Source organism: Octopus bimaculoides, unplaced genomic scaffold, assembly GCF_046866305.1.
Source record: "Octopus bimaculoides isolate indiv1 unplaced genomic scaffold, ASM4686630v1 contig280, whole genome shotgun sequence".
Taxonomy (NCBI): domain Eukaryota; kingdom Metazoa; phylum Mollusca; class Cephalopoda; order Octopoda; family Octopodidae; genus Octopus; species Octopus bimaculoides.
This window is the reverse complement of record NW_028315529.1, coordinates 1-9,355: the sequence shown is the minus strand read 5'-3', so window position 1 is coordinate 9,355 and position 9,355 is coordinate 1. Positions and strand designations below refer to the sequence as shown.

General features: G+C 34.7%; 1 long non-coding RNA gene across 1 annotated transcript; it reads right to left on the bottom strand.

Moving 5' to 3' along the window:
* Positions 1-231: 231 nt before the first annotated feature.
* On the bottom strand, positions 232-9,103 carry LOC149128969 (uncharacterized). Its single transcript, XR_016240605.1, has 2 exons — positions 8,919-9,103; positions 232-2,545 (listed from the first exon to the last, which is right to left on the bottom strand). It is a non-coding gene; the product is annotated as an uncharacterized LOC149128969 (long non-coding RNA).
* Between the last annotated feature and the right edge of the window lie 252 nt (positions 9,104-9,355).

Sequence of the window (9,355 nt, the reverse complement as noted above, 5' to 3'; positions counted from 1 at the left end):
GAGACAGCATTGTTCAACATCTCCATTTAAGACAATGGGTGTTGGTCACTACTTCTAGTATAATGAGTAAGCTGGTAATGGCTCACTTGTTAGCTTAGTGTTTATAACCTCAGTGCAGGCATACTGTCGTAGCATTATATTTTCAGGCTCCAAATTTTAAACTTTCATCTTATTTCGAAGTTTGTTAATAAGATATTTGAGCAATTAATTTGATGATGTACAGAACAAAGATGTTTTTTCATCTCTTTATTAATATGACAAATTATCTCAAATAGAGATGCTTCCAGATACAATGTTATGTGTCTTAGATACTTCTAGATATTTAATAGATATATGTTTCATATGAGCAGTAATGTTTATCTGCTTTAGCTGAGATTAAGTGGAAAAGAGATGAAAAAGAAAAAAAATTTAAGGAGCTGTTTATATTTATTTATCATGACCTTTTCTGTTTCTTAATATAAAATATAACTTTAGATTAATTTATTTGAAACTGAAATTTAAGAGATAAAAGTAATTATAATGATCTTTTTCTCTAAGTTAATTTTCAAAATTCACAGCTTGATAATTATAAACATTGAAATCTCTAGCTCAAAAGAATTCATTTGAGTTAATTGCTTAAACTACAAAGAAAACATAATTTCAAAAAGTGACAAAGAGTCTATTTTTTTTATCTATTTAAAATTGTGAGGATGTGCAAGCTTTATTGCATAACAAATAAAGGAAATATATTTAAAAACATTTTTAAAATGTTGAATTTTAGAGATTCATAATTATGAACATTAATAACAATAACACTTGTGAATTGAAAAAAATTCTTTCGTGAACGAATATAAATTATGCTATGATTTTAAAAACACAGTAAAAAGAAATTTCTTTATTGAAATTAACAATCAAAAGATTATATCAAAAGAGAGAAAAAAATGTTAACAAAAACAAAGATTTGTTTTTTAAAAAAAATGTATAAATTTTTGTTTTTATAGTAATTTCGGCAGTGGTAAATAGATAAACTAATTTTCTTCAGTGACAAGGAAAGGGAATGATTTAAAAGACAATGTTTTAAATACTCTCATAAATTTTTGAATTACTTAGATTTCAGATACTTTCAATCATACATATGCTTTCAGCTTTGGTCATTTTGGGGGGACCAATTTTTGGGGGGACCAATTTTTGGGGGGACCAATTTTTATATGTTTCCAATAAATGATTTTTGATTAAATATTAGGAAGAAAGGCAATTTTAACAAAGAGAAGAATGTTTTATTTATTTTCTATCTGAATTCATTCTCTCTGTAGAGAGTTGCATGTATATTAAATTACATGCTAGTAAAAATATAGGCAAACCAGCATTGGAAGTCTCCCAATGATAATTTGTCTCATCATAATTTTAGGCAACAAATATATTAGGATCTTATAACATTTAAGTACATTTTTAATAAGAAAACATTAACATAAATATTGCTTTTATTCACTGGGTTAATATCTTAATATCACAACTAACATACCAGTTAAGAATTTTGGTAACATTTACAAACTAGTTTAGTATTATCACAGACCGTAATAAATATACTTGCAATAGGCTTTATTTACACTGTAACCAGGTATTCTCATCACAATAATTACTTAAAAGTTGATCCAAACATCTGTTCAAGACTTCACTTTAATAATTTAACCTAATATCTTGCACATCTTTCACAAAAAATCCCTGAACTGTTTGAGAATATTGTTATCTATTACTGAAAATAAATGTTTTCTTGGGGTGGGAGTGAGGGGCTCAAATATAGAATCCTTCATACACTTCTGAAGAAATATTTAGGATCCAATATTGAATTAAACCTCTTTGTTATTATTGTTACTATTGTTAGTGTTTTCTTATGGTTATATTTTTAAATATCCTGCCAGTATTTCAAAACTAATTTAGCTACTATAGTAGGTTCAATGTAAAAGACATTCATAAAAAAAAGATTAAAAAATATTTTTCTATTATCACTGATCCTCACCTTTTCCTCAAAAAAATTGACAAAAGTGTCTTCAAGTTAAAAGTTAATTCTTCAATAAGAAAAAAAAAAACAAATAGGTCAGAATATTTCTCTAAAATCACATATACATTCACATGCATATCCTTTTATATGTAGCACAAGAGAAAACCATTGTGTCTTTGTTTTTTCACATCATTGAATATATTTCATATGAGGAACATCTTATTGCACTCAATAGGAAATGTTTCATCATATAGGCTGCATATTAAAACACTCCTTTGTAAATTAGTTTTTTTTCTTTCTCAAGGTGGATATATTAACAATGAAATATAACCACACAAACCTGGTGGAAAAGTTTCAGCTTAAGCACTGCTTTCAATTAAATTCCTAATTTGCAGATTGTCAGATGCTGTGAAATGTCTAACAATTATAGAAAAAAAAGTTGATATTAAAATTGATAGTTAAAAGTGGAATTTTAATCAAAATTTTCTTGCTTTCCTGAAAATTGTCATGTACCATTTCTTCCAATAACATTTTAATCTACAAGAGATGTTTTATGTTTGCAAAACACTGAAAGAAAAACAAAATTTGAAAAATGTAAGTGATTTAGAAAACATTAATGTTGCTGTTAATTCAATGAGGTTAATTTATGTATATCCCAAATAGAATAAAATTTTACGTTGATTAAATATTCAAGTTTTTGTTAATACATTTTTTGGACTAATTAACATCATTTTTTTTTTACAATGAAACATTTTTTAAGTAATATTTACATCTATGCTACATTTCTATTAATAATGTTTCCAGTTGTCATTGGATACTTCATTCCTACATGTATGTCTAATTACTGGATTGGATTTGAACAAAGAATCTATTTCTAAGCTAATGGTGGTAATGCTCTTATTTATTATGTCACAAACATACTGTTATGTTGCTGCTGTTGTAGACTTAATCCTTCACTCAGTTTAACATCACCACCTAGTCCTTGGATACTTTTAATAGAATCCAATCTGTTGCAAGCATTCAGGTTCAATCTCCAGACTGGTAGTAGCAAGTAAGGTATCCTCTCTTGAAGATCCTATAAAAGGCCAAAGAACTACCCTTCCTCATTGACTAATAGATAATAATAATAATAAAAAGAGAGCCCAGGCCTGATCAAGTAAACATATGACCAGAGGTATTCAACCAGGATCATCTAGACTTTCTTTTTTCAGAAACAATATTCACAACTTATTGTAACTTCTTCCAGTGACAAATGTACTACTCAACACAGATTAGTTAGTTCAGTTTACTACAGACCCGATCTGTTGATGTAGCAAGATTCCACCCAGATGTAAAGTAACATGGTGGTGGGATATTACTGTAGAGTCATAAATGCTAAAAGAAAAGCCTGGCAATATCAGAAGAAAGTGGGGGACAAAGAACAACATTAAGCACATAGAAGAGAAGCTAGCCAACAAAATTATATAGCATAAAGAGAAACAAAGCTAGAGATTGTAATGAGATGGCCAGAGATGTGATGTGCACCTGACTGCAAAACTAGACTTTTAATTTGAGTAAAGACACTGTTAGGAAAAAGTGTGCTCAATATGATATGATGCATTTACCCTAGCTGACACTGAAAAGAAAGAGGCTGGAAAATGTGACTACAGGAGGTTATTGAATGTGAAAAATATGTAAGAGGAACTATCTCAAGAATGTTCATCAAAAGGACCAGCAATTAAGGCAGTATGATGAAAAGCAGGTAGCAGATCTAAGAGGGATAGTTGGTGAGATGCTGACAATATCTAGTAAAGTAGTTAGTCAGTCAGTCAGTCACTCACTCACTCAACCAGACACAGGGACATACCCAGATGACTGGCAAAATGGTATAACCATCAATTACTACTACAGGGGTAAAGAAGATGCTTTAGAAAGAAAAAAACTGCAAAAACTAATGGACCAAGTTATGACAGTAACAAAGTAACAAACATTTGATTAAGAAGAGAAGCAGTTTAGAAGTAACAAACAATTGATTAGGAAGAGAAACAGTTTAGAAGTAACAAACAATTGATTAGGAAGAGAAACAGTTTAGAAGTAACAAACAATTGATTAGGAAGAGAAACAGTTTAGAAGTAACAAACAATTGATTAAGAAGAGAAGCAGTTTAGAAGTAACAAACAATTGATTAGGAAGAGAAACAGTTTAGAAGTAACAAACAATTGATTTGGAAGAGAAACAGTTTAGAAGTAACAAACAATTGATTAAGAAGAGAAGCAGTTTAGAAGTAACAAACAATTGATTAGGAAAAGAAACAGTTTAGAAGTAACAAACAATTGATTAGGAAGAGAAGCAGTTTAGAAGTGTAGTAACGCCGTGCGCATGCGTAGACTCACGCATGCGTAGAATTCAATATCCAAGCGTTCCCGCTATTTTCTTTCTCTTTCTCGCCTGGCCGGCATTGAGCATGGACGTGCCAAGCCTTCTCTCCATCTTTCGAACTCACGCCAGACAGCTCACATCAACATTCCGGCGTCTCAGCAACCATGTTCTCACACACAGAAGGCGTCTCAACAACCAAGAGTAAAGCTGTCTATTTTCCACCTTAAATAAATATTGTTATGTTGACAGTTTGGAGTTCTGCGTTCCGTTCATTCTAATTTAATATAGGAAAGCAGGTGTACATCTAATGATGTATAACCCACTTTCTTATAACTGGTGACCCTCCGACGTGATTCAAACACGCAGCCCGCTGAGCTATTTAACGCATTCCTATAGTGACCCCAACTATAGAACAAACGCGGCCATGGATTCTGGACTACCAACCAATAATACTACACTGCCGCCGCTGACATACGTAACTACGGCACTTTCCTATAAAACTTCGAATTCATGACAGCATTTTCCAGCAATGCCACTCATCAAGGTCAACGCTAATGGTCGTACAGAGATTGTCTGTCGACTGTCTGTAAAAGCGTACCTCTTCAAACACCATTATCACCAAGCAGCCTTTTCGCCACCAGCTTCGTCCAACCAAGATGACCACCAACGCCGTCGACAATAACAACCACGACGAACTACAAGCATCGCCCCGACGTCGCCAACAGCGTCAACATGACATCATTATCACCACTCACATACAGAACACAGCTATAGCCAGTTCCAGCGCTGACGTTTTCACCATCAATGTACTGTCTACCACAATGCCGTGCGCCAACAACCCCACCACCAGGGACACACCAGATCAACACACTCGGTTTTATCTTCACTGTATGAGTGGAATATCCACTCACACACAACAGTCAGAGCTAGCCGACTAGGATATTTAGTACCAGGTAACAGGTCGCAACTCGCATCGACGCTCAACTACAGCTCTGCCAACTGACCACAACTTCCTGAGTACAGACATTCAACTTGTGTAACTCTTATACGAACTGGATTTTTTCTCTACAGACACTTTTACTATGTTCTGTGTTTTTTTCTCTCTCACACACACACTTGTGCACTCATATATTTTCTTTCCTTTCAGAAACATTGCATGCATGTATCTCACAAGTGTACATTCATTTCTTTGATTTTTCTTTGTGTGTGTTTGTGCCACATCTTGTGGGTGGTTTTCAGTGGCCATCCTGCCTCAGGCGTTCCTCCAAAAATTATATTATCGTGCGTTCCACACTGGCAAGGGGAGCCCTGTAGTAACGCTGTGCGCATGCGTAGACTCACGCATGCGTGGAATTCAACATCCAAGCGTTCCCGCTATTTTCTTTCTCTTTCTTGCCTGGCCAGCATTGAGCATGGACGTGTCAAGCCTTCTCTCCATCTTTCGAACTCACGCCAGACAGCTCACATCAACATTCCGGCGTCTCAACAACCATGTTCTCACACACAGAAGGCGTCTCAACAACCAAGAGTAAAGCTGTCTATTTTCTACCTTAAATAAATATTGTTGTGTTGATAGTTTGGAGTTCTGCCTTCCGTTCATTCTAATTTAATATAGGAAAGTAGGTGCACACCTAATGGTGTGTAACCACTATTCCTATAGAAGTAACAAACAATTGGTTAGGAAGAGAAACAGTTTAGAAGTAACAAACAATTGATTAGGAAGAGAAGCAGTTTAGAAGTAACAAACAATTAATTAGGAAGAGAAGCAGTTTAGAAGTAACAAACAATTGATTAGGAAGAGAAACAGTTTAGAAGTAAAACAGTTTGTATTTGTGCCAGGCTGGATTACTATTAATGCTTTCTTCCTAATGAAACAACTGCAGGAGAAGAAGTTTTTAGCTAAGAGTAAACATCTCTACCTAGCATTTCGTTTATCTGGAGAAGATCTTTGACAGGGTACCAGAAGCTGTAGTCTGCTAGTCTCAAAGAAAACAAGCTGTGTGAGCACTGCAATTCATGAACAGAGATGTTAGCTAAGTGAATGTTGGTAACGAGTGTGATAAATTTAGTGTGGAGGTATGCCTTGATCTCAGCTCCTCTTACTTCTTAGACATAGACTGGTTGCCCATGCTGATGACCTAGTATTGACCGTGGATTCTGTGAAAGATTTAGAAGAAATTTCAGACATAGAAACAAAACCTAAAATTGCAAGGCGCCTGAGTAAACTTAAAGACTAAAGTTTTAGTAAATAGCAAAAAAGCAAGTGGCAATGCTTGGCATACAAAAGAGGAATGAGAAGAATTCCTTACAGAGTATTCAATTCTATATTGCTGTGCACAAGAGGTGTACAAGGATCACAAGCAAGATAACAGCAAAAAGGTTTTACATATAACACATGTAGTTGGACGTCAGAGCACCAGTAAAATGAACTCCTTTTAATGCTTAGAAGGCCCCACAAAAATTGGTTATAGCTTCCATTACCAAAGCAACCTAATCAGTGATGAAGAGAAGTGCTTCAAAAGGATAATAGTCAGAATAAGAATAGGGTGAAATAAGTTCAAGGCGCTATTGCGTTTGCTGACATCAAGGGCATTCATTCTCTCTCTGAGTAAATGTAGATTAAACAATGCTTATATACAAAGTGTGAAATTACATGGTAGTGAGATTTGAGTTAACGAATGCAGGGGATTTGAAAAAACAAGTCAAAAATGAAATAAGCATGCTCTGTTATATGTGGAATATTAGGATGAATGAGCGACAAGGTATATATGAGCTTAAAAGAAATACTGGACACAAAAGAAATCAGGTGTGGTCTGCAAGATACTGAAGTGATATAGTTATGTAATATGCATGGATACTAATAGTCATATAAAAGAGGTATCAGGAGATCCAAGTGGCTGGAACAGGAAACTTCAAGACATGATAGAAGTGAAGAAAGCTAACGTCAGGGTGCTGACAAAGGAACAATAAATGGTGGGCTACTGGGTTGAAGAAAACCTTTTTAATATTAGCAAACATGGAAAGTAGATGTAAAATGTTGATTTATACATACAACTACATTGGGCAGTGACTCTTCCTTTAATACGGTAGGATGTGATTTGAAGACGTATTTAACTAGACAAATAGTTAATACAAGATAATTATTTTGATCATTCTCTGATATACAACTTATTTTGTTGACAAATTTTTGTCTTCATGAAGTCAGACAGAAATAACCCTGCTATATAGTTTAGCAAACCATAACATCCTAAATACCTTACTTCTATGTGATTACTTAACTAGACCTGTAAGATAATCATCACTCAGACAAAGCTGGTTCACTGAGTAAAGCACACTCTGATGTGCTTTGACGTCAACAAGGAAGTTACTGTGTCATTCATTGACGATAGATGCTCTATCTTCAAAAGAGAGAGAGAAGGACACAATGGATGAGGTAGTCACAGATACAAAATTTATCTGAATTAAAAAAGGAGACAGTCGTTGCCAGAATGCCCTAATGAGATGTCTGCTTAATCAGGGAGGAATTAACTCTAAACAACCCAAATTTTCACACAATGCTTGGGTTGGTCCAAGGATATCGTAAAATATATTTTCCCAAGATGCCAAACAGTAGAATCAAATCCGGTACCTCACAAATGCAAGATGCATCCACTTCTTTATTGTTAGCATCTATCAAGATTATTAGATTTTATATTTAAATTTTGATGTTTTTAATAAAATGATAATTTAAATACGATTTTATTAGGTTGAACGGCACTGTCATGCTATTAGCTGTCAGAAGTGAAAGTGCTCACTGCTAGTGAAGTATCTGTCTGTCTGCCTGTCTGCCTGTATGCCTGTTGCTGGCCTGTCGATTCTTTGGCTACTGACAGCTAATACCATGACTGGCCGGAGCGAGCTATATGTCTGTCTGTCTGTCTGTCTGTCTCTCTCTCTATCTATCTATCTATCACTCGAAAGTTATTGGAACAAATTTGACACCTATATCCATGCGTTTGAAAACACAACACAGAGTATAAGGGTACTACTAAAGCAGAGTGGTCCCGAACGCGCAGTCGCGCGTCCGCGCTAGCTAGTCGTGAGTGGTCGATCCTATTATTTTTAAACTTCAAACTTCATTTGTTTTCTATTTTGATAAATTCTCTCTGTTGAAAATTATATTTTTATATTTTAAATAATTTGCAATTTCAGGAAATATGTTTTTATATTAAATTTGTGTTTTCTAATAAGGTGGACGCGCGACTGCGCGTTCGGGACCACTCTGCTTTAGTAGTACCCTTATACTCTGTGTTGTGTTTTCAAACGCATGGATATAGGTGTCAAATTTGTTCCAATAACTTTCGAGTAATAGATAGATAGATAGAGAGAGAGAGAGACAGACAGACAGACATATAGCTCGCTCCACCCAGTCATGGTATTAGCTGTCAGTAGCCAAAGAATCGACAGGCCAGCAACAGGCATGCAGGCAGACAGGCAGATACTTCACTAGCAGTGAGCACTTTCACTTCTGACAGCTAATAGCATGATAGTGCCAGTTGAACTAATGAATATCTGAATATATTTTAACTTTCAGCTAACTCACCAACAGTTGAAGTCTTGTTGCTGCCGTTATTTTTCATTTTTATATAGGGCGTGGTGAGTGCAGAGCTTTAACTTGTAGGCCCAATGGAGGATAATTAACACAGTTAGCCTTAAAATCAGCTTTTGTATTGTAACTTATACGGTAGTAGGCATTTTCTCTCTGTGTGAAAATCATTATAACTTGTCTGAAAAAGAAATATAATTATATATAGAGGCTGGTAAATATTACAACATGACCCTAGTCTCAGGGTTATCTTAAGCAATAATAATATTTCAATCTCAAGAATGCGAAGAGGCCATTGCAAGTGAGGGCTATCAACTGTCTTAGTGTTGTTCACCTCACAATGCACAGTCTCTCACTCACACATAAATTAAAAATGCTTTGTCTGACACTTTTTCCAAAAAACAGAAAAGGTATATGCAGAGTCTTTTTGCCTC